Here is a 25,640-nt window from a genome sequence, read left to right as displayed (position 1 = left end):
CTCGCCGTAGCAGGCTTCTCTTCCTCACCGACTTGTTCCGAGTCCACAGGGGCGGTTGCTTCTTTGCCCAGGGCGTTGGTCGGGGAGAGGGTGTAGGTCTCCTCTGGAGCGTTGTGTTCCTCAGCTTCCTCCTCCTCTGGTGCAATGTTCTTTGCCGCCTGCGCATAGCTGAAGTTGCATTTGGGGCAGTTTTTGTAAAGGTGCCCAGCCGGACCACAGAGGTTGCAGCACTTGGTTTCCTTACAGTCCTTTGTCTGGTGACCTTCATTCTTGCAGTTTCGGCAGATGACAGTTTTGCAGCTTGCCGCCACATGGCCTGCCTTCTCGCAGGTGCGGCACACGTTGGGTTGGCCAGCGTACACCATGTCGCCCCGACTTCCTCCGATGGCGAAGCTGGAGGGTGGGTGCAGGATGGTTCCGCTGGCGTCCACCTTCATGGTGACCTGGATCTGGCGCTTGCTGGTCCAAATCCCGTGCAAGTCTTTCAAGTCACTGCTGTTTCCTGCCCCATCGATATACCTGGCGAGGAAAGTCAGCACATCAATGACCAGGGGTTGTACATCTGCACTGTGATAGTGCGTCTTCTCTGCGACAGAAGGGTGAACAGTGGCTCCCAAGTCAGCACTGAGCGCAGCGGTTCACTCGCTCCTTCAGTCCCTTCAGGAACTTCAGGCAGAGGGTGACGGTTCTGAAGGTCACATCAAAGTAACCTCTCTTCGGGAGGTCCTGCAAGGCGAAGACGTCGGCCACTTTCATGCGACATGTTCCAAGCAGGATTTTCTTCACGAACAGGTCCCGGTTGATGGTTGTCTATCCTTCCACTTTCTTCACTGTCACTCGGATGGTGTTTCGGACTCCCTGGGTCACCGCTCGGTTGGCCGCCATTTGGGTTGCAGATTCTTCCTTTTGGTGTGTATTTTGGCCGAAGCCTTCAATCTTTTGTTGTGCCAGTCTGGCACTTTGGGGGGCCTCCGGGCCCGCCCAGTGGTCGGTCGACATGCAGATTTTCCTCTTCTCTCCAATTGGTGCTTGGCCCAAGCCAAAAGGCCAGAGCCAGCAAAACCGGAAAAACGAGTTTCTGCAATCAGTCAATTTGCATATGAATGCCCAATCAACAGATACTACACTTGATCTTAGCCAAAAGGCCAAGAAGCGATAGCCTTTGAGCAGTAATGCATGAAAAGAGCCAGCAATCTCTTTCAGGCAAAGCCTCAGACGGAGGGGCAGTACCGAGGGAGCACTGCACTGTCAGAGGGGCAGTACCGAGGGAGCACTGCCCTGTCAGAGGGGCAGTACCGAGGGAGTGCTGCACAGTCGGTGGGGCAGTACTGAGGGAGTGCAGCACTGTTGTTCTGGTCTGATGTTGGCGGGAACGTAAGAGTGAACATGGAATTTTAACAAAGGAAAACCATTGGTTCTAAATAAATTTGCTTGATAATTATTTGGAAATTAAAACGAAGGCGTGATTTTCTAGGCACTGATGAAATAAACTGTCATGTATTCAACCAGCATTGTAACCCATGTATAATCTGACCTAAGTTGTACACTGTGAGAACAATGACCACTAGGTGGTGAACTTGTGGGAGACACTCCTAACTTGGACTTTCAGATATAAAAGGGGAAGCTCCACCCACTTCCATCACTTGAGTGCTAAGGAATAAAGGACAGGTCACAGACTGACCTTCTCTCAAGCATGGGCCTCGTGTGCATTTATACTGTATAGTAAGGACGTATCAATGGCGACAAGAAACTGGGATTTAAACCACGCGAGCATGGCAACTAGCAGAACAGATGAGAGGTACTGTGTTAAGGAATGGTTGGGACAGAGATTCAACATTGTTAAAGCAGCACACAGTTCTCCAGGCAGACAAGGGCAATCGGGCATGCCCCAACATGTAGTCGAACCCAGAGGGGGAGTTCGACAGAGACAATGGCAAGCTGAACGGCGATTCACGCCATTGTAAGGGACAATGCGGCCAGTAATGGGGCCATCAACACCTGTTAATGGCGCACTCAAGGACAATCACAGGGGCAAGCAGGGACGATCGACTGGCAAGGGACCTTTTGTTTCCAATAACAGCTCATGCTGGAGGCGTGGAGGCACACACTCAGCCGGAGTTTGCAGAGATGAGCAAAATACTTGCAGAAATGAACGCTGGGGGAAATCGCTGGAAGCTGAAGTTCAGCGAGTTCATGTGGAGCTCGTATACAGTTCATACACCCAGACTACCCACTGGAACCAAAGGGAGGAGAGCCCAGTCACTGTGGGCAGTCCGGATATGCCTGAGGCACCGCGAACAGCAGAAACTCAGTCCAGCGCCCAACAACCGGAGCCCCAACTCAGGCACTCTACAAGAGAGCATAAACCACCAGAGAGACTCAACCTGTGATCCCAATAAGACTTTGGGGGGGGGTGATGTCATGTATTCAACCAGCATTGTAACCCATGTATAATCTGACCTAAGTTGTCACTTTCATGGGGGCCAAGGTAGTGATTCACATAAACCCGGACGCCAGGCCAGTACACCACAAGGCCAGAGCGGTGCCGTACGTGATGAGGGAAAAGATAGAAGGCGAATTGGGCCGCCCGCTGAGAGAAGGCATCTCGCCAGTTGAATTCAGTGACTGGGTGAGCCCGATTGTACCAGTGCTCAAGGCGGATGGGTCGGTCAGGATACGTGGTGATTACAAGGCCACCATCAATCGGATATCACTCCAAGACCAGTACCCGCTACCGAGAGCGGAGGATCTCTTTGCGACGCTATCCAGTGGCAAACTTTTTTCAAAATTGGACCTGACCTCAGCTTCCATGACCCAGGAGCTGGCGAGTGAGTCGAAGAAGCTGACCACCATCACGACACACAAGGGGTTGTTTGAGTACAACAGATGTCTGTTCGGGATTCGCTCAGCCGTCGCGATCTTCCAATGAAATATGGAAAGCCTCCTCAAGTCGATTCCAGGGACGGTGGTTTTTCAGGACGACATCCTCATCACGGGTTACGATACTGAAGAACACCTCCAAAACCTGGAGGAGGTGCTACGCAGACTGGACCGGGTAGGGCTGCGACTGAAAAAGGCGAAGTGCGTCTTCCTAGCTCCAGAGGTAGAATTCCTGGGGATGAGGGTAGCAGCAGACAGGATCAGCCCTACTGCATCCAAGATGGAAGCGATCCAGAGAGCACCCAGACCCCATAACATGACGGAGCTGCGTTCGTTCCTGGGGCTCCAGAACTATTTTGGTAACTTTCTTCCCAAATTGAGCACGCTGCTAGAGCCGCTACATGTGCTCCTACGCAAAGGTCGTGAATGGGTCTGGGGGGACAGCCAGGAAAGGGCTTTTAATAGAGCACGCAATTTGTTATGTTCCAACAATCTGTTAACCCTATATGACCCATGTAAGAAACTTGTGTTAACGTGCGATGCGTCATCCTATGGTGTCGGGTGTGTGTTGCAGCATGTCAGTGCCAAGGGTCAGTTACAGCTGGTAGCTTATAAGAACATAAGAACATAAGAATTAGGAACAGGAGTAGGCCATCTAGCCCCTCGAGCCTGCTCCGCCATTCAACAAGATCATGGCTGATCTGGCCGTGGACTCAGCTCCACTTACCACCGGCTCCCCGTAACCCTTAATTCCCTTATTGGTTAAAAATCTATCTATCTGTGATTTGAATACATTCAATGAGCTAGCCTCCAGAAGTCTGTCCCAGGCAGAAAGGGGCTACGGGATAGTAGAAAAGGAGGCGCTCGTATGCGGTAAAGAAAATGCACCAGTACCTGTTTGGCAGGAAATTTGAGCTGGAGACAGATCACAAACCTCTAACGTCACTTTTGGCCGACAACAAGGCCATAAATGCAAACGCATCGGCCCGCATACAGAGGTGGGCACTCACGTTAGCCGCCTATGACTATACAATTTGGCACAGACCGGGCACCGATAACTGCGCCAATGCACTCAGCAGGCTCCCACTAGCCACCACTGAGGGGGCTACCGAGCATGCTGCTGAGATGGTCATGGCTGTTGAAGCTTTCGGAAGCGAAGGCTCACCCGTGACAGCCCGTCAGATTAAAGTCTGGACAAATAGAGACCAGCTATTGTCTCTAGTCAAGAAATGTGTCCTGAATGGGGACTGGGCAGCCACGTACAGGGCATGCCCTGAGGAGTTTAAACCATTTCACAGGCGCAGGGATGAACTCTCGATTCATGCCCCATGACTCTCGTAGTCATGCCCCAGATGGGCAGAGAGGTGTTCATCAGAGAACTCCACAATAAGCACCCGGGCATTGTCATGATGAAGGCAATTGCCAGGTCACACGTTTGGTGGCCAGGGATAGATGCAGATCTGGAACTTTATGTTCGCAGGTGCAACATGTGTGCCCAGCTGGGCAATGTGCCCAGGGAAGCCCCCCTTAGCCCCTGGCCATGGCCCGCCAAGCCTTGGTCACGCATCCATGTGGACGACGCAGGTCCTTTTATGGGAAAAGTGTTTTTGGTTGTAGTAGACGCCTACTCCAAATGGATCAAGTGTGACATTTTGAATTCAAGCACATCTTCTGCCACGGTAGAAAGTCTACGGGCAATGCTCGCCACCCACGGTCTACCGGACATCTTGGTCAGCGACAGTGGCCTGTGCTTCACAAGCACTGAATTCCAGGACTTCATGGCAGGCAATGGAATTAACCATGTCAGAATGGCACCGTTCAAGCCGGCCTCAAACAGCCAGGCAGAACGAACAGTGCATATAATCAAACAGGGGATGCTCAGAATCCAAGGGGGTTCCCTACAAAGCCGCTTATCATGCCTCCTGTTGGCCTACAGATCCCGACCACACTCGCTCACAGGGGTTCTACCCGCAGAGCTGCTAATGAAAAGGACGCTCAAAACCCGGTTATCCCTTATACACCCCACCATGAAAGAAATTGTCGAGAGCAGGCGCCAGTCACAATATGACTACCATGACAGGAATGCGAGGGCATAATGTATTGATGTAAATGATCCTGTTTTGTCCTCAACTACGCTGCAGGCCCCAAATGGCTTGCAGGCACTGTGATTGCCAAAGAGGGAAATAGGATTCTGGTAGTTAAACTTACCAATGGGCAAATCTGCCGCAAACACGTGGATCAAACAAAAAGGAGGTTCAGCAACCCCTTAGAAGGAGCAGAGGAAGAACACGATATAGAGTTCACTCCACCACAGGTGACTGAACACCGGAACCCAGTCACTGTGCGCAGTCCGGATAGGCCTGAGGCACCACAAACAGCAGACACTCAGGCCAGCACCCAACAACCGGAGCCCCAACCTAGGAGCTCTACAAGAGAGCGTAAACCACCAAAAAGACTCAACCTGTGATCCCAATAAGACTTTGGGGGGGGAGGTGATGTCATGTATTCAACCAGCATTGTAACCCATGTATAATCTGACCTAAGTTGTACACTGTGAGAACAATGACCACTAGGTGGTGAACTTGTGGGAGACACTCCTAACCTGGACCTTCAGGTATAAAAGGGGAAGCTCCACCCATTTCCATCACTTGAGTGCTAAGGAATAAAGGACAGGTCACAGACTGACCTTCTCTCAAGTATGGGCCTTATGTGCATTTATACTGTATAGTAAGGACGTATCATAAACTTACCCCCCGACTTACATGTTTGAAACACTTGATCAGGTTGCCTCGTTTCCAGCAGCAAGTCGAACATATAAGACGACTTAACTCCACCCAGGAGCAGCCCCACTGGGGTATCCTCCTCTCCCTCGTACGAGCGCTCCAAGTAATCGTGGAACTCGTCATACTTGACCAGGCGGCAGCAGTCAAGTGGGAGCGCCTCTTCTACAGCTTCAAACGGAAAGCACAGAAACAAACGGCATCACGAACCGTTAATGTATGATTAATGTCAGCGGTGTAAGATAGAATCACAGAAATTAACCACACGGAAGGAGGCCATTTCAGCCCATCGTGTCCACGCCGGCCGACAAAGATCTATCCAGTCTAATCCCACTTTCCAGCTCCAGGTTCAAGTGCACACCCAAAGTACCTTTTAAATGTGGTGAGGGTTTCTGCCTCTGCCACCCTTTCAGGCAGTGAGTTCCAGACCCCCACTACCCTCTGGGTGAAGAAATTTCCCCTCAAATCCCCTCTAAACCTCCTACCAATTACTTTAAATCTATGCCCCCTGATTATTGATCCCTCTGCTAAGGGAAACAGGTCCTTCCTCCTCACTCTGTCAAGGCCCCTCATAATTTTATACACCTCAATCAGGTCTCCCCTCAGCCTCCTCTGCTCCAAAGAAAACAACCCCAGCCTATCCAATCTTCCCTCATATCTAAAATTCTCCAGTCCTGGCAACAACCTCATAAATCTCCTCAGTACCCTCTAATGTAATACTCGAGCCATCCCAGCTGTGACTGAAGTCGGAAATGATCGGGAGAGTTCTTTCAGTAGAAATGAGCTTGCTTATACTGCATTTAAAAGAAAGACCAGCTGCTCTTTGGTATGAAGTGATTATTTGTGTGTCCTTCTGCACATGCGCGCATTGGACTCCGCCCCCTTTTTTGAGCATGGCCGCTCGATTCGGTTGTGCAGGGGCAGTGCGACGTGTGAGGCAGCAGGAAGGGTAGCCGAGGGGTGCGGAGTCCACTGCCGCTGGAGCTGCTTCCAGCTTTTGGATTATTTGGGAGAGAGAGACTGGGGAGAGAGAGAGACTAGGGGGTGGGGAGAGAGACTAGGGAGGCAGAAAGAAAGACTGCGGGGGGGAGAGAGACTGGGCAGGCAGAGAGAGAGTGGGGGAGGAGAGAGAGAGAGAGAGAGAAAGAGAGTGGGGGGCAAAGAGAGACAGGGGAGAGAGAGAGACTGTGGTGGGTGTATGAGAGAGACTGGGAGAGAGAGAGTGACATGTATGTACATGCTGTTTGTCGCCACCAGATAGTGTCGTTGTTGGAGGCCACATGGTGCTGCTCTGGTATAAAAGGCCATCTATTTTGTGAGTCAGGCACTTTTGGGCCGTAATAAAGCAGGAACAAGGTTGTATCTTGTTCAGTTAAACAGTACTCAGTTTGTATCTTTATTGCATGCATAACATTTGGCAACGAGAATACAAGAACCTTTGTTTACAAAATGAGCACGATTGGATTTTTAGAGCGATTCGTGAAGGGCGAAGTCTGGGTAGACTTTGTGAGCCGTTTGAACCAGTACTTCGTGGCCAACAAAATGAAGGAGGTCGGCGATGCAGATCGGCACCGGGCCGTGTTCTTCACTGTGTGCGGTTCAAAGATCTACGGTCTGATAAAGCATCCACTCATGCCTAGTGATCCAACAGAGAAAATGTACAAGGAGTTGTGTACAGTGGTACGGGAGCACCTCAAGCTAGACGACGGATTCATCATCTCGAGACACAGGTTTTATACACACGTTTGATCGGAGGGCCAGAGCGCGGCGGAATTCGTTGCCGACCTGAGACGTCTAGCAGGACTGTGCAAGTTCAGGACGGTGTTGGCAGACACGCTGCGGGACTTCTTTGTTATCGGTATCAACCACAAGGTGATCCTGCGCAAACCTCTGGTGGTGGAGGAGTTGGATTTAAAAAGGGCCATCCAGATTGTTCAATCATGTATGACGACGCACAGGAATTTAAAGCAAATATCATGAAGAACCGAAGCTTGGCAAGTACTGTAAATGCGATTAATTCGCTGTTCGGCAGAGCGGCACATGGCAGGGCCTATCCGGCTGCGTTCGCGAAACCTGTGCTGCCCAAAGTCCGCCAGCGGGAATGTATCCGACTTCTCCGTGTTGACGTTGTGGGGAAATCATCGGAGCAAGCGAGCTGCAACACACCACGTGGAGGATGAGAGTCAGACTAGCATTGATCCGGATATGCAATCCGAGATAGAAAATAGGTGCAGGAGTAGGCCATTCGGCCCTTCGAGCCTGAGGAGGAAGTGTTTGGACTGTACTCTTTCATAACCAAGAGTAAACCAATTTTGATTAATGTGAAGTTTAACAGGATACCGGTATCAATGGAACTGGACACAGGGACAAGTCAATCGATTGTGAACGGGAGGGCATTTAATAAGCTGTGGGTTACTAAGAAGCCAAGCTGCGCACGTACACCAAAGAACTGATAATACTGGAATACCTAAGGGCAGAAAACGCTAGTGGGAGTTGTGTACAGACCACCAAACAGTAATAGTGAGCTTGGGGACAGCATCAAACAAGAAATTAGGGATGCGTGCAATAAAGATATGGCAGTTATCATGGGCGACTTTAATCTACATATAGATTGGGCTAACCAAACTGGTAACAATACGGTGGAGGAGGATTTTCTGGAGTGTATTAGGGATGGTTTTCTCGACCCATATGTCGAGGAACCAACTAGAGGGCTGGCCATCATAGACTGGGTGATGTGTAATGAGAAAGGACTAATTAACATCTTGTTGTGCGAGGCCCCTTGGGGAAGAGCGACCATAATATGGTAGAATTCTTTATTAAGATGGAGAATGACACAGTTAATTTAGAGACTAAGCTCCTGAACTTAAAGAAAGGTAACTTCGATGGTATGCGACATGAATTGGCTAGATTAGACTGGCAAATGATATTTGAAGGGTTGACGGTGGATAGGCAATGGCAAAAATTTAAAGATCACATGGATGAACTTCAACAATTCTACATCCCTGTCTGGAGTAAAAATAAAACGGGGAAGGTAGCTCAACCGTGGCTGACAAGGGAAATTAGGGACAGTGTTAAATCCAAGGAAGCGGCATATGAATTGGCCAGAAAAAGCAGCATACCTGAGGACTGCGAGAATTTTGAATTCAGCAGAGAAGGACAAAGGGTTTAATTAAGAGGGGGAAAATAAAGTATGAGAGGAAGCTTGCCGGGAACATAACAACTGACTGCAAAAGCTTCTATAGATATGTGAAGAGAAAAAGATTAGTGAAGACAAACGTAAGTCCCTTGCAGTCAGATTCAGGTGAATTTATAATGGGGAACAAAGAAATGGCAGGTTCTTTCTTCACGAAGGAAGACACAATTAACCTTCCAGAAATACTAGGGGACCAAGGGTCTAGTGAGAAGAAGGAACTGAAGGAAATCCTTATTAGTAAGGAAATTGTGTTAGGAAAATTGATGGCATTGAAGGCCGATAAATCCCCGGGACCTGATAGTCTGTATCCCAGAGTACTTAAGGAAATGGTCGTAGAAATAGTGGATGCATTGGTAATCATTTTCCAACTGTCTATTGACTCTGGATCAGTTCCTATGGACTGGAGGATAGCTAATGCAACACCACTTTTTAAAAAAGGAGGGAGAGAGAAAACGGGTAATTATAGACCGGTTAGCCTGACATCAGTAGTGGGGAAAATGTTGGAATCAATTATTAAAGATGAAATAGCAGTGCATTTGGAAAGCAGTGACTGCATCAGTCCAAGTCAGCATGGATTTATGAAAGGGAAATCATGCTTGACCAATCTTCTAGAATTTTTTGAGGATGTAACCAGTAGAGTGGACAAGGGAGAACAGTGGATTTGGTGTATTTGGACTTTCAAAAGGCTTTTGACAAGGTCCCACACAAGAGGTTGGTGTGCAAAATTGAAGCACATGGCATTGGGGGTAATGTACTGACGTGGATAGAGAACTGGTTGGCAGACAGGAAGCAGAGAGTCGGAATAAACGGGTCCTTTTCAGAATGGCAGGCAGTGACTAGTGGGGTGCCGCAGGGCTCAGTGCTGGGACACGAGCTATTTACAATATACATCAATGATTGAGATGAAGTAATATCTCCAAGTTTGCAGATGACACTAAGCTGGGTGACAGTGTGAGCTGTGAAGAGGATGCTAAGAGGCTGCAGGGAGACTTGGACAGGTTAGGTGAGTGGGCAAATGCATGTTAGATGCAGTATAATGTGGATAAATGTGAAGTTATCCACTTTGGTGGCAAAAACACAAAGGCAGAATATTATCTGAATGGCGGCAGATTAGGAAAAGGGGAGGTGCAACGAGACCTGGGTGTCATGGTACATCAGTCATTGAAAGTTGGCATGCAGGTACAGCAGGCGGTGAAGAAGGCAAATGGTATGTTGGCCTTCATAGCTAGGGGATTTGAGTATAGGAGCAGGGAGATCTTACTGCAGTTATACAGGGCCTTGGTGAGGCCTCACCTGGAATATTGTGTTCAGTTTTGGTCTCCTAATCTGAGGAAGGACATTCTTGCTATTGAGATAGTGCAGCGAAGGTTCACCAGACCGATTCCCGGGATGGCAGGACTGACATATGAGGAGAAACTGGATCGACTGGGCCTGTATTTACTGGAGTTTAGAAGGATGAGAGGAGATCACACAGAAACATATAAAATTCTGATGGGACTGGACAGGTTAGATGCAGGAAGAATGTTCCCGATGTTGGGGAAGTCCACAAACAGGGGACACAGTCGAAGGATAAGGGGTAAGCCATTTAGGACTGAGATGAGGAGAAACTTCTTAACTCAGAGAGTTGTTAACCTGTGAAATTCTCTACCACAGAGAGTTGTTAATGCCAGCTCATTGGATATATTCAAGAGGGAGTTAGATATGGCCCTTACGGCTAAAGGGATCAAGGGGTATGGCGAGAACGCAGGAAAGGGGTATTGAGGTGAATGATCAGCCATGATCTTATTGAATGGTGGTGCAGGCTCCAGGGGCCGAATGGCCTATTCCTGCAACTATTTTCTATGTTTCTATGTTTCTATGTAAAGGTGATTGGCAGTGCACAAATTAACGTGTCGTATAACGGTGCGGTTCACGAATTACCACTGTGGATTGTTCCAGGCAATGGCCAAACGCTGCTCAGCAGGAGCTGGTTGGAGAAAATCAGATGCAACTGGAATGACATAAAGGCATTGTTGTCGGCGGAAGGTATATATGCCCAAGTATTGAGCAAGTTCCCCTCACTGTTCGAAACGGGTATTGGCAACTTCACGGGAGCCAAGGTGCAGATCCACGTGAACTTAGATGCAAGACCTGTCCATCATAAAGCTCAGGCAGTGCCGTATATGATGAGGGAGATGGTTGAAATTGAACTGGACAGATTCCAACGTGAAGGGATCATATCACCGGTCGAATTTAATGAATGGGCCAGCCCCATTGTTCGTGTGCTGAAAAGTGATGGCACAGTCATAATCTGTGGAGACTACAAGGCTACGATCAGCAGGGTTTTGAAACAAGATCAGTACCTGTTACCTAAGGCTGATGACTTGTTTGCGACGCTAGCCGGAGGAAAGTCGTTCACAAAACTGGACTTGGCGTCGGCCTATATGACGCAGAAGTTGGTTGAGACTTCGAAGAGACTTACGTGCATTAATACGCACAAAGGACTGTTTATTTACCACAGGTTCCCGTTTGGACTTCGCTCTGCTGCAGCAATATTCCAGAGAAATATGGAAACTCTACTGAAGTCCGTTCCCAGAATCTACATGTTCCAAGATGAAATCCTGATCACCGGTCATGACTCCAAGGAACATCTGAACAACCTGGAAGAGATTCGACCTCATTTGGACAGAGTGGGACTCCAACTTAAACGCTCGAAGTGCGTCTTCAGGGCACTGGAGGTCGAATTACTCGGGAGGAAAATCGCCGCTGATGGCATCAGACCTACTGACGTGAAAACCAAAGCCATCAAGAATGCACCCAAGCCGCAGAACGTGACACAGCTGCCTTTGTTCCTGGGTCAAAGGTAGTAATCTCAGGATTGCTACCAGTGCCATGTGCTCGTCAGAGTAGGAATCGCAGGATAGCTCAGATGAATACGTGGCTTGAGGAGTGGTGCAGAAGGGAGGAATTTAAATTCCTGGGACATTGGAACCGGTTCTGGGGGAGGTGGGACCAGTACAAACCGGACGGTCTGCACCTGGGCAGGACGGGAACCAATGTCCTAGGAGGAGTGTTTTCCAGTGCTGTTGGAGAGAGGTTAAACTAATATGGCAGGGGGATGGGAACCTATGCAGGGAGACAGAGGGAAGTAGAATGAGGACAGAAGCAAAAGATAGAAAGAAGAAAAGTAAAAGTGGAGGCCAGAGAAACCCAAGGCAAAAATCAAAAAGGGCCACATTACAGCAAAATTCTAAAGGGGCAAAGTGTGTTAAAAAGACAAGCCTGAAGGCTCTGTGCCTCAATGCGAGGAGTATTCGTAATAAGCTGGGCGAATTAACTGCGCAGGCAGCAATTAATGAATATGATATAATTGGCATCACCACGACATGGCTCCAGGGTGACCAAGGCTGGGAACTCAACATTCAAGGGTATTCAACATTCAGGAAGGATAGACAAGAAGGAAAAGGAGGTGGGGTAGCGTTGCTAGTTAAAGAGGCAATTAGCGCAATATTAAGGAAGGACATTAGCTTGGATGATGTGGAATCTGTACGGGTGGAGCTGCGGAATACCAAAGGGCAGAAAACGCTAGTGGGAGTTGTGTACAGACCACCAAACAGTAGTAGTGAGGTTGGGGACAGCATCAAACAAGAAATAAGGGATGCGTGCAATAAAGGTACAGCAGTTATCATGGGCGACTTTAATCTACATATAGATTGGGCTAACCAAACTGGTCGCAATTCGGTGGAGGAGGATTTCCTGGAGTGTAATGGAGATGGTTTTCAAGACCAATATGCCGAGGAACCAACTAGAGGGCTGGCCATCCCAGACTGGGTGATGCGGAATGAGAGAGGACTAATTAACAATCTTGTTGTGGGAGGCCCCTTGGGGAAGAGTGACCATAATACGGTAGAATTCTTTACTAAGATGGAGAGTGACACAGTTAATTCAGAGACTAGGGTCTTGAACTTAAGGAAAGGTAACTTCGATAATACGAATGATACTTAAAGGGTTGATGGTAGATAGACAATGGCAAACATTTAAAGATCACACGGATGAACTTCAACAATTGAGTGTTCCTGTCTGGAGTAAAAATAAAACGGGGAAGGTGGCTCAGCCGTGGCAACCATGGGAAATTAAGGATAATGTTAAATCCAAGGAAGAGGCACATAAATTGGCCAGAAAAAGCAGCAAACCTGAGTACTGGGAGAAATTTAGAATTCAGCAGAGAAGGACAAAGGGTTTAATTAGGAGAGGGAAAATAGAGTATGAGAGGAAGCTTGCTGGGGACATAAAAACTGACTGCAAACGCTTCTATAGATATGTGAAGAGAAAAAGATTAGTGAAGATAAACGTAGGTCCCTTGCAATCAGAATCAGGTGCATTTATAATGGGAACAAAGAAATGGCAGACCAATTGAACAAATACTTTGGTTCTGTCTTCATGAAGGAAAACACAAATAACCTTCCGGAAATACTAGGGGACCGAGGGTCTAGTGAGAAGGAGGAACTGAAAGAAATCCGTATTAGGCAGGAAATTGTGTTAGGGAAATTGATGGGATTGAAGGCCGATAAATCCCAGGGGCCTGATAGTCTGCATCCCAAAGTACTTAAGAAAATGGTCCTAGAAATAGTAGATGCATTGGTGATCATTTTCCAACATTCCATGGACTCTGGATCAGTTCCTATGGACTGGAGGATAGCTAATGTAACACCACTTTTAAAAAAAAGAGGGAGAGAGAAAACGGGTAATTATAGACAGGTTAGCCTGACATCAGTAGTGGGGAAAATGTTGAAATCAATTATTAAAGATGAAATAGCAGCGCATTTGGAAAGCAATGAGGGGATCGATCCAAGTCAGCATGAATTTATGAAGGGGAAATCATGCTTGACAAATCTTCTAGAATTTTTTGAGGATGTAACTAGTAGAGTGGACAAGGGAGAACCAGTGGATGTGGTGTATTTGGACTTTGAAAAAGGCTTTTCACAAGGTCCCACACAAGCGATTGGTGTGCAAAATTAAAGTATATGGTATTGGGGGTAATCTACTGACGTGGATAGAGAACTGGTTGGCAGACAGAAAGCAGAGAGTCGGGATCAACAGGTCATTTTCAGAATGGCAGGCAGTGACTAGTGGGGTGCCGCAGAGCTCAGTGCTGGGACTCCAGCTATTCACACTATACATTAATGATTTAGATGAAGGAATTGAGTGTAATATCTCCAAGTTTGCAGATGACACTAAGCTGGGTGGCGGTGTGAGCTGTGAGGAGGATGCTAAAACGCTGCAGGGTGACTTGGACAGGTTAGGTGAGTGGGCAAATGCATGGCAGATGCAATATAATGTGGATAAATGTGAAGTTATCCACTTTGGTGGCAAAAACACTACCTGAATGGCGGCAGATTCGGAAAATGGGAGGTGGAATGAGATCTGGGTGCCATGGTTCATCAGTCATTGAAAGTTGGCATGCAGGTACAGCAGGCGGTGAAGAAGGCAAATGGTATGTTGGCCTTCATAGCTAGGGGATTTGAGTATAGGAGCAGGGAGGTCTTTCTGCAGTTGTACAGGACCTTGGTGAAGCCTCACCTGGAATATTGTGTTCAGTTTTGGTCTCTTAATCTGAGGAAGGACGTTCTTGCTATTGAGGGAGTGCAGCGAAGATTCACCAGACTGATTCCCGGGATGGCAGGACTGACATATGAGGAGAGACTGGATCGACTGGACCTGTATTCACTGGAGTTTAGAAGGATGAGAGGAGATCTCATAGAAACATATAAAATTCTGACGGGACTGGACAGGTTAGATGCAGGAAGAATGTTCCCAATGCTGGGGAAGTCCAGAACCAGGGGACACTGTCTAAGGATAAGGGATAAGCCATTTAGGACTGAGATGAGGAGAAACTTCTTCACTCAGAGAGTTGTTAACCTGTGGAATTCCCTACCGCAGAGAGTTGTTGATGCCAGTTCATTGGATATATTCAAGAGGGAGTTAGATATGGCAATTACGGCTAAAGGGATCGAGGGGTATGGAGAGAAAGCAGGAAAGAGGTACTGAGGTGAATGATCAGCCATGATCTTATTGAATGGTGGTGCAGGCTCGAAGGGCTCAATGGCCTACTCCTGCACCTATTTTCTATGTCTAAGGGCGCAAATTTCGGGTGCTGTTGCTCCAATTTTCTTGGAGCAACTAGTTTAGTTTGGAGTATCTTAGAAATCGCAATTCTCGGCACTTAGTTTGCTCCAGTTCTAGTGAGTTAGTTTAGGTTTGTTTTATTTCAGGTATTTTTTTCAAAAGGGGTTGTGTCCAGCCACTCAGGCCTGTTTTGCAAGTTTCGGCTGCGAAAATGTACTCCAAACTAACTTAGAATGGAGTAAGTGTCCACTTTTGTAAGTTCTGAAAAACCTTACCTCGAGTTAAGTTTAGTGCAGGCACTGCCAGAGACGGGGGGTGGGAAGCATTAAACACAAAGGACCCATCAACATCAATGGGGGGCTGGCGGGGTGGGGGGGGAAGGGAAGTTAGAGGATTTTCCATAAGCACCTTCACAACAACATTAAAGAAGCAATAAGCACTAAACAAAGCAGTACATTTAAAGCACCAAGCACTAAACGAAGCACAAAAAGTAATAAGCAATTAATTAATAAAAATGAGAAGGAACCCTGCACCTAAAGCACCAAGACCAAAGTAATAAGCAAGCAATCAATAACAAATAAAAAATAGAAGTCCTACCTTTATGTGAAGAGAAGGTGTTTCTGTCAGTGTCTCTGTCAGTGTCTCTTTCTCTGTCTCTCTGTTTCTGACAGTGAGGGGTGGGGAGAGGAGATGGAGTGGAAGGAGGAGTGGGGGGAAGGAGAGAGGGGCTGAACAGGAGGGGGGTGGGAGGCTGAACGGAGGTTGAATGCATCGGTGGGTGGGGGGGGGGGGGGCTAGACGGAGGCTGGACAAATGATTACTGTAATATGCAGTAATCCCGGACCCTCGCTCCTCTGGCCCTCCAATTGGTATAGGCACCCCTGCTCTCTCCACCGGCACTCCGATCATTTCGCGTCCTCCCAACCCACGCTCCTCCATCCCTTCCCATGCTTCTCCCCCACCGATCACCTCCCCAGACTCCACACCATTCAAAGGCAGACTGGGGGAAAAACGGCCTGCTGAGTCATTGCACATGCGCGGACACTCCAACGCGCACACGCAACGCTGCCGGCACTCAGATGAACGCTGATCCCTAGCCCCGCCCCCTGCTGGCTGTGATCGCCTTGAACCGCCCCAGGGAGACTCCGCTGGCCACACCACGCTCCAGGACGACCGGAGAATTCCCCGGTAAGATTTCGGCGCACTTTTTTTCCCAGACAGGTTACGTAAATCACGGAGGTGCGCCGTTTTCAGCAGCATTGGAAACTTGGGCCCTAAGTTTCTATGTCTACTCACCTTCTTTGGTAACTTCCTACCTAAATTGAGCACCTTACTTGAACCACTGCACATGCTATTGAGAAAAGGCAACAACTGGGCATGGGGCGCATTGCAAGACAGAGCTTTCGAGAAAGCCACCAATCTACTTTGCTTGAATAAGGTGCTGGTACTTTATGACCCATGTAAACATTTAGTTTGGCCTGTGACGCATCGTCGTATGGAATTGGTTGCGTGTTACAACAAGCCAATGAGTCGGGGAAACTTCAACCTGTCACGTATGCATCCAAAAGTTTGTCCAAAGCAGAAAGAGCCGACAGTATGGTAGAAAAAGAACTTTAGCGTGTATGTACAGTGTTAAAAAGATGCATCAATACCTGTTCAGTCTGAGATTTGAATTAGAGACTGATCACAAGCTGCTCATTTCGTTGTTTTCCGAGAGCAATGGTATCAATACCAATGCTTCATCCCGCATCCAAAGGTGGGCGCTGACATTATCTGCCTATGATTACGTCATTCGTCACAGACCTGGCACAGAGAATTGTGCTGATGCTTTGAGCCGATTGCCGTTGCCCACGTTGCCCACGTTGCCGTGCGTGGAAACGCCACAACCGGAGATTTAATGTTAATCGTGGATGCTTTTGAGAGTGAAGGTACCCCTGTCACGGCTCAACAAATTAAGACCTGGACCAGCGAGGACCTGATATTATCGGTGGTAACGGGTTGCATCCTCAAAGGTGATTGGTCTGCCATACCTAAACGAATGTGCAAGGAGGCCAACCGTACATTCGTCGCAAGGATGAACAGTCTATTCAAGGAAAGATTGCATATTGTGGGGCAATCGAGTTGTAATGCCTGAGAAAGGGAGAGAGAAGTTTGTGCGTGAGTTACACAGCACAGATCCTGGTATAGTGATGATGAAGGCCATCGCCAGGTCCCACATATGGTGGCCAGGAATTGATTCTGAGCTGGAAGCATGCGTGCATCAGTGCAACACCTACATGAGGCTGAGCAAAGCACCAGCGGTATCGCCGCTGAGTCTGTGGTCATGGCTATCCAAACCTTGGTCCAGGATCCATGTAGATTTTGCAGGTCCCTTCCTGGGCAAGATGTTTTTAGTGGTGATGGATGCTTATTTGAAGTAGATAGAATGCATAATCATGTCATCCAATACATCCACGGCAACCATAGAGAATCTCAATGTCATGTTCGCGACACATGGTCTGCCTGACATAGTGGTGAGCGACAATGGGTCGTGCTTCACCAGTCAGGAATTTCAAGAGTTTGTAAAACTTAATGGTATAAAACATGTAAGGTCAGCACCGTTCAAGCCTGCATCCAATGGGCAAGCAGAACGTGCAGTACAAATTGTCAAGCAAAGCATGAGGAGAGTAACCCAAGGGTCACTGCAGACCTGCTTGTCTTGCATACTGCTGAGTTACAGGACAAGACCCCACACACCCACAGGGGTCTCACCTGCTGAACCCATGATGAAAAGTGGTCTTAAGACCAAGTTATCTCTTGTACACCTGGATTAAGTAATCATGTTGAATACAGAAGACAGAGTCAATAAGGGTACCACGATCGCGCAACTGTGTCACTCGAGATTTCTGTTAATGATCCTGTATCTGTGTTGAATCATGGTCAGGGTCCCAAATGGATCGCTGGTACGGTCATGGCCAAGGAAGGCAACAGAGTAATTGTTATTAAGCTCAAGAATGGGCAAAGCTGCAGGAAACACATGGATCAAACAAAGCTGAGGCACACAGATGAGCCAGAGCAGTCGGACGAAGAAACCGTCGACGATCAACCAACCTACCAGCAAACTTCAGTGGACTCAAGGGTCATCAGTGAACCTGGAATTTCCATCACGGACTTGTTCAATAAAAATGGACTTGCAATTCCTGACATGGCCACTGCCACCCCCAACAAGTCAGCCATCCGGCCACCAGCCACAACAGACTCTGCACATTCACCCAAGGCTGGAATCGAACTGAGACGGTCAACCAGGGAGCATAAAGCATCAGACCGTTTCAACCTGTGAAAGACTGCGATAGGATCTCAGAGGAGGGTATTGTCATGTATGTACATGCTGTTTGTAGCCACCAGATGGTGTCATTGTTGGAGGCCACTGAGCAGCACGCACATGGTGCTGCTCTGGTGTAAAAGGCCAGCCATTTTGTGAGTCAGGCACTTTGCGCTGTAATAAAGCAGGAACACGGTTGTACCTTGTTCAGTTAAACAGTACTCAGTTTGTACCTTTATTGCATACGTAACAGAGAGATAGACTGGAGGAGAGAGAGAGAGAGACTGGGGGGGGGGCGGGGGGGGGGGAGAGACTGGGGGAGAAAGCGAAAGACTGGGGAGAGAGAGAGAGAGAGACTGGGGGGGCGGGAGAGAGAGACTGGGGGAGAGAGAAAGAGTCTAGGGGAGAGAGAGAGACTGGGAGAGAGAGAGAGACTGGGAGAGAGTGAGAGAGACTGGGGGAGAGAGAGAGAGATTAGGGGAGAGAGAGACTGGGGGAGATTGAGATAGACTGTATGGGGGGTGGGGGGGGAGAGAGAGCGCGACTGGGGTGGGGGGGTTGAGAGACTAGGGGAGAAAGAGAGAGAGACTGGGGGAGAGAGAGAGATACTGGGGGAATGAGAGAGAGAGAGACTGGGGGGGTAGAGAGAGACTGGGGAGGGAGAGAAATAGACTGGGGAAGGGAGAGAGAGCGACGGGGTGGCGAGTGAGAGAGACGGGAGGGTAGAGAGAGAAACTGTTATATCTTTAATACTCTTATGAATGACTCCATGAGGACTAGTATTGTATTTGAGCTGTTGTGACCTTAATCCTATTTATTGTAACTCCAGAGTGAGGCACAAGCATGGCGGGCAGCCTTTTATACTAGGCCCTGCACACCATGCAGGTGACCCTCAGGTCTCTCACCACAGTGCCCTCTGGTGGCACACCTTATGTGACTATACAGTTAGTATACATAGTCTACCTACATGACATCACTTCCCCCCCAAGTCTTTAATGCAAATTGACTCGTACATTGACGGTGACCTGGGCTTTGGTCTTCCTGGTTGACCATTGGCAGGTCGCTTCTAGCTTGGGTGGGTTGGTAGTTGAGATTTGTTGCCAGTGGAGGTCCCCGTGGTTTCTGGTTGTGAGTCCATGACTACTCCATTCTCCCCCCCACACAGAGATCATGTTAATGGCCCATTACATGCAAGTTGCATTCAAGTTCATCACATGGGTTTTACATTTACATCTTGGTACATTTGTTGGGTGGATTACAGTTGCGATTCTTTTTGTGTGGTACATTTACATGATCAGTACAGGTATCTCAGTACAGATACACAAGGACAGGCTAGTTCCAGCACGGTCGGATGAGATCCGGGACGTCTGGTGGTGGCGCAGCGCCCCATGCTAGTGGGTCTGTGGGCGAGGTGAGCTCATTTTACTCGAGTTGCCGGAGCTCAGGGCTCAGGCAGGCCCAAAGACAGCTGATGTGTCTGTGACCTCTCTGTCCTTTTTGGTGGCACTGTGTCACTGCTGCTCCCTGGGAAGCGGTCTGAGCGAGTGAGCATTTTGTCTAAGAGACGTTGGGGCTGCCTCGTCTTATCTAGCAGTTCGCAGGGGACTGCTGACTCGCTTTTTTTGAGGGCACCGTTGTGAGCACTCTCTAGTTTGGGATTCTGGCTGGTCCAGTTCCCGTTTGGAGGAGCCGTTGCAGGTGACCCTTCGCTCTTGGGCATTGCCGTGGTGGCGAGTGAGTTTGTGGGCTGTGCCTTTTCCATCCATGTGGTGGGCGATGGTAGCCGACTGCGAGCATAGGCGCAGTTTACTGTTTCTGGCCCGGGGTGGTTCATGCCATCGGGTGCCTGCAATGTTAAACCGATCTGAGGCAGGGTATCACTACCGGTGCCTCTGCTCTCCGGGGATCGTTTACTCTGCGGCTTGTCTACTTCTGTCAGCTGTGGGGACACTTTGTGATACATCGTTCTGGTCCCAGGGACGCAGGCTACAGCATTGGGTAGCCTGCTGGACCTGTATACGACCATTAGATGTTCGCCCGCTACATTGGCTGATTGCAATTTGCACCCGACATCGCTCAACAACATTTTGCTCGTTACAGCTGGACTTTTACATTGGTTACCAATTTCAAGCAGTTCATTCAAAAATGGCGGGTTGCTGGCCTCCTTTAAAATGGCCTTACTACTTTTACCTCAATCGTCTTCCTTGCATGGAACCACGTGTCGTTGCTCCATTAGCGCTGCACCTCGTGGTTTGGATGCCATCTTTTCCCTGTCCATGATGTCAACTGCCGCGATCTTCTTTCCCAGGGTTTCTGCCACTGAAGCTGGGAAGGCGCCCTCGGATCCAATCTTCCTCCCCAGGAGTCCTGCCACTGAAACCGGGAAGGTGTGTTCGGGTCGTCTCGGCCGGATCATCGCCACGCAGTCGTGATGAGCGGTCTGTGCCTCGGGGGCTGCATGGATCTGCTCTCTGGTTCCTGGTTCAACCGAAGGTGGGGGTTGCCCTGCCTCTAAGCATGGGGGACATTGATCGCTGGAGGGATGAAGTCTTCTCTGTTCCAATGAATCTTCCCTATGTGCCCAACATGTTCAACTCGGGTAGAAAGTTACCAAAATAGTTGAGGAGTCCCAGGAACGAACGCAGTTCCGTCACATTCTGTGGTCTGGGTGCATTCTTGATGGCCTCTGTCTTTGAGTCCGTGGGCCTGATGCCGTCTGCTGCAATCTTTCTCCCCAAAAATTCGACTTCTGGCGCCAGGAAAACACACTTGGAGCATTTCAGCCTGATTCCCACTCTGTCTAGGCGACTTAGAACCTCTTCCAGGTTGTGTAGATGTTCAATGGTGTCACGGCCGCTGGATCAGGATGCCGTCTTGAAACACAACAGTGCACGGAACAGATTTCAGCAGATTCTCCATGTTCCTCTGGAAAATGGCTCCAGCCGAGCGAATCCCGAAAGGGCACCTGTGGTATATAAAGTCTTTTGTGTGTGTTGATGCACGTCAGTCTTTTTGAAGATTCAGCCAGCTCCTGTGTCATGTAGGTGGAGGTTAGGTCCAACTTGGTGAACAACTTCCCCCCGCTAACATTGCGAACAGGTCATCCACCTTGGGCAGCGGGTACTGGTCCTGTAGTGAGACTCGGTTAATCATTACCTTGTAGTCTCCACAGATTCTGACCGTGCCATCGCTTTTCAACACCGGAACAATTGGACTGGCCCACTCGTTGAACTTGACTGGCGATATGATTCCTTCGTGTTGGAGTCTGTCCAGTTCGATCTCGGCTTTCTCCCTCATCATGTACTGAACAACCCGAGTCTTGTGATGTACGGGCCGTACATCGGGGCCTAGATGGATCTGTACCTCGGTTCCTGTGAAGTTGCCGATGCTTGGTTCGAAGAGCGAGGGAAACTTGCTCAGCACTTGAGCACACGAAGCGTCATCCACTGAAGATAGTGCTTTGATGTCGTTCCAATTCCATCTAATCTTTTCAAGCCAGCTTCTACCGAACAGTGTTGGGCCATTGCCTGGAACAATCCACAATGATAGGTCATGCACAGCTCCATCATACGATACCTTCACTGCCGCACTTCCAATGACTGGTATGAGCTCTTTGGTGTAGGTACACAGCTTTGCATTAATCGGGCTCAGCTTGGGCCTTTGTGCCTTATTGCCCCACAGTTTCTCGAAAACCTTCTGGCTCATTATTGACTGACTCGTATCCGTGTCCAATTCCATGAATACTGGAACTCCATTTAATTTGACTTTCAGCATTATAGAAAGGCTCTTGGTGGTGAAGGTATATACCCCATACACTTCTTCCCCGGGTTGAGTTGTCTGTGCTGCGTGATCCGTGCCGGATCAATCATCCTCTGCCACATGGTATGCTGCAACACGTTTGCACATTCGCTGGAGGTGTCCCATTGTTCCGCAGCGTTTGCACACTGTCATGTATGTACATTCCGTTTGTAGCCACCAGATGGCGTTATTGTTGGAGGCCACTGAGCACCACGCACATGGTGCTGCTCTGGTATAAAAGGCCAGCCATTTTGAGAGACAGGCACTTTGGGCCTAAATAAACCAGAGCCAAGGTTGTACCTTGCTAAGTTAAACAGTACTCAGTTTGAACCTTTATTGCATACATAACATTTGGCGATGAAAATACAAGAACCTTTGTTTGTAAAATGAGCACGATTGGATTTTTAGAGCGATTCGTGGAGGGAGAAGATTGGACAGACTTTGTCAGCCATTTGAACCAGTATTTCGAGGCCCACAAAATGAAGGGGGTCGACGATGCAGATCGGCACCGGGCCGTGTTCCTCACTGTGTGCGGCTCAAAGATCTACAGTCTGATAAACAATCTACTCATGCCTAGTGATCCAACAGAGAAAATATATGAGGAGTTGTGTACATTGGTACAGGAGCACCTCAAGCCAGACAATAGCATCATCATCTCGAGATACAGGTTTTACACACGTTCGGTCGGAGGGCCAGAGCGTGGCAGAATTCATTGCCGACCTGAGAGGTCTAGCGGGACCATGCAAGTTCGGGACGGTGTTGGCAGACATGCTGCAGGAATTTTTCGTTATCGGTATCAACCACGAGGTGATCCTGCGCAAACTTCTGGTGGTGGAGGAGTTGGATTTAAAAAGGGCCATCCAGATCGCTCAATCATGTGTGATGACGGACAGGAGTCTAAAGCAAATAGCGGTAAAAAACCAAACCTCAGCAAGTACTGTAAATGCGATTGATTCGGCGTTCGGCAGAGTGGCACATGGCAGGGCCTATCCGGCTGTGTTCGCGAAATCTGTGGCTGCCCAAAGTCCGCCAGCGGGAATGTATCCGACTTCTCCATGTTGGCAGCAGTGCCGATTTAAGCAATATAGTTGAAACGGCTGTCAGCAGATGAGCAAGCGAGCTGCGACACACCATGTGGAGGATGAGAGCCAAACTAGCATGGATCCGGATACGCAATCCAGAGAGTGTATGCACTGTACTCCTTCATAACCAAGAGTAAACCAATTTTGATTAATGTGAAGTTTAATGGGATACTGGTATCGATGGAACTGGACACGAGGTGAAAGTCAATCGATCATGAACGAGAGGGCATTTAATAATCTGTGGGATACTAAGACTGTGAGGCCCAGGCTGGGCCCTGTTAACACCAAGCTGCGCACGTACACCAAAGAACTGATACAGGTGATTGGCAGTGCACAAATTAATGTGTTGTATAACGGTGCGGTTCACGAGTTACTGATGTGGATTGTTCCAGGCAATGGCCCAACGGTTGGAGAAAATCAGATGCGACTGGAATGACATAAAGGTGTTGTCATCGGAGGAAGATACATGTGCTCAAATATTGAGAAAGTTCCCCTCGCTGTTCGAGCCGGGTATCAGCAACTTCATGGGAGCCAAGGTGCAGATCCACGTGGACTCAGATGCAAGACCTGTCCATCATAAAGCCCGGACAGTGCCGTTTATGATGAAGGAGAAGGTCGGAATTGAACTGGACAGACTCCAACATGAAGCGATCATATCACCGGTCGAATTTAATGAATGGGCCAGCCCCATTGTTCCTGTGCTGAAAAGTGATGGCACAGTCAGAATCTGTGGAGACTACAAGGCTACGATCAACAGGATTTCGAAACAAGGTCAGTACTCGTTACCGAAGGCTGATGACCTGTTTGCGACGCTAGCCAGAGGGAAGTCGTTCACAAAACTGGACTTGACGTCGGCCTATATGACGCAGGAGTTGGTCCAGACGTCGAAAAGACTTACCTGCATTAATACGCACAAAGGACTGTTTATTTACCACAGGTGCTCTTTCGGAATTCGCTCAGCTGCAGAAATATTCCAGAGGAATATGGAAAGTCTACTGAAGTCCGTCCCCAAAACCATCGTGTTCCAAGATGACGTCCTGATCACCGGTCATGTCTCCAACGAGCATCTGAACAACCTGGAAGAGGTTCTACTGCGTTTGGATAGAGTGGGACTCAGACTGAAATGCTCAAAATGCATCTTCATGGCACCAGAGGTAGAATTCCTCGGGAGGAAAATCGCCGCTGATGGCATCAGACCTACTGATTTGAAAACCAAGGCCATCAAGAATGCACCCAAGCTGCAGAACGTGACGGAGCTGCATTCGTTCCTGGGTCTACTCAACTACTTTGGTAACTTCCTATCTAAATTGAGTGCCTTACTAGAATCACTGCAAATGCTATTGAGAAAAGGCGACAACTGGGCGTGGGGCGCATCGCAAGACAGAGCTTTCGAGAAAGCCACCAATCTGCTTTGCTCGAACAAGCTGCTGGTACATTATGACCCATGTAAACATATAGTTTTGGCCTGTGACGCATCGTCAAATGGAATTGGTTGGGTACTCCAACAAACCAATGAGTCGAGGAAACTTCAACCTGTCGCGTATGCATTCAAAAGTTTGTCTAAAGAGTCTATAGCATGGTAGAAAAAGAAGCTTTAGCGTGTGTGTACGGTGTTAAAAAGATGCATCAATACCTGTTCGGTCTGAGGTTCAAATTAGAGACTGATCACAAGCCGCTTATTTCATTTTTTTCAGAGAACAAAGGTATCAATACCAACGCTTCAGCCTGCATCCAAAGGTGGGCGCTGACATTATCTGCCTATGATTATGTCATCCACCACAGATCTGGCACAGAGAATTGTGCCGATGCTTTGAGCCGGTTGCTATTGCTCACACCGGAGGTGGAAACGCCACAATCGGTGGATCTAATGTTAATCATGGAGGCTTTTGAAAGTGAAGGTACCCCTGTCACGGCTCAACAAGTTAAGACCTGGACCAGCCAGGACCCGATATTATTGGTGGTAAAAGGTTGCATCCTCAAAGGGGATTAGTCTGCCATACCTAAGCAAATGTGCGAGGAGGCCAAACCGTACATTCGTCGCAAGGATGAACTGTCAATTCAAGCAGATTGCATATTGTGGGGCAATCGAGTTGTAATGCCCAAGAACGGGAGAGAGAAGATCATGCGTGAGTGACACAGTACACATCCTGGTATAGTGATGATGAAGGCCATCGCCAGGTCCCATTTACGGTGGCCAAGAATTGATTCTGAGCTGGAAGCATGCGTGCATCAGTGCAACACTTGCATGCAGCTCAGCAAAGCACCAGCAGAATCGCCGCTGAGTCTGTGGTCGTGGCCATCCAAGGATCCAGGATCCATGTAGATTTTGCAGGTCCCTTCCTGGGCAAGATGTTTTTAGTGGTGGTGGACACTTATTCGAAGTGGATAGAATGCATAATCATGTCATCCAACATGTCCACGGCAACCATAGTGAATCTCAATGTCATGATCGTGACACATGGTCTGCCTGACATAGTGGTGAGTGACAATGGGTCATGCTT

General features: G+C 48.6%; 1 pseudogene; it reads right to left on the bottom strand.

Moving 5' to 3' along the window:
* Positions 1–1,023: 1,023 nt before the first annotated feature.
* LOC139280343 (U2 spliceosomal RNA) lies at positions 1,024–1,157 on the bottom strand (annotated as a pseudogene).
* Positions 1,158–25,640: the final 24,483 nt, after the last annotated feature.

The sequence above is a fragment of the Pristiophorus japonicus genome, chromosome 14 (assembly GCF_044704955.1).
Source record: "Pristiophorus japonicus isolate sPriJap1 chromosome 14, sPriJap1.hap1, whole genome shotgun sequence".
NCBI lineage: Eukaryota > Metazoa > Chordata > Chondrichthyes > Pristiophoridae > Pristiophorus > Pristiophorus japonicus.
Note: the sequence above shows the minus strand (reverse complement) of the source record. Positions and strands in the feature narration are given on the sequence as shown.